Source organism: Acipenser ruthenus, chromosome 12, assembly GCF_902713425.1.
Source record: "Acipenser ruthenus chromosome 12, fAciRut3.2 maternal haplotype, whole genome shotgun sequence".
Taxonomy (NCBI): Eukaryota; Metazoa; Chordata; class Actinopteri; order Acipenseriformes; family Acipenseridae; genus Acipenser; species Acipenser ruthenus.
In genome coordinates this window covers 12,673,842-12,674,342 of record NC_081200.1, presented here as the reverse complement: position 1 = coordinate 12,674,342, position 501 = coordinate 12,673,842, and positions in this window count along the sequence as shown.

Here is a 501-nt window from a genome sequence, read left to right as displayed (position 1 = left end):
TAAAATATATATATATATATATATATATATATATATATATATATATATATATATATATATATATATATATATATATATATATATATATATATATATATATATATATATATATATATATATATATATATATATATATATATATATAATTCAGACAGACATTGTTTAAATTATGTTCCAGTAACTACAACTACAATTCTTTCAATTATATCAATCCAAATATGGACAACTAAGTGGTTAAGAGGTTAAAACTGAGAAATGGGTAGGGAATTTCCATTTCTCTTTGAAATGTGTGGAAAAGCAGCCGTTAACTACAATACAACATACCGATACTGTGCAACACTCAAATACAATTTGAGATATCTTGAAACAGTTCCGCCAATATCTACGATAAAGCAGCTGGCAAGTCTTTCTTTTTGAAAGACAAACATTAAAACACAGAAAATGCATTTTGTCTGGTAAGAAAAAGAAGCAATATTATATAGAAAACTCCTATGCTACTTT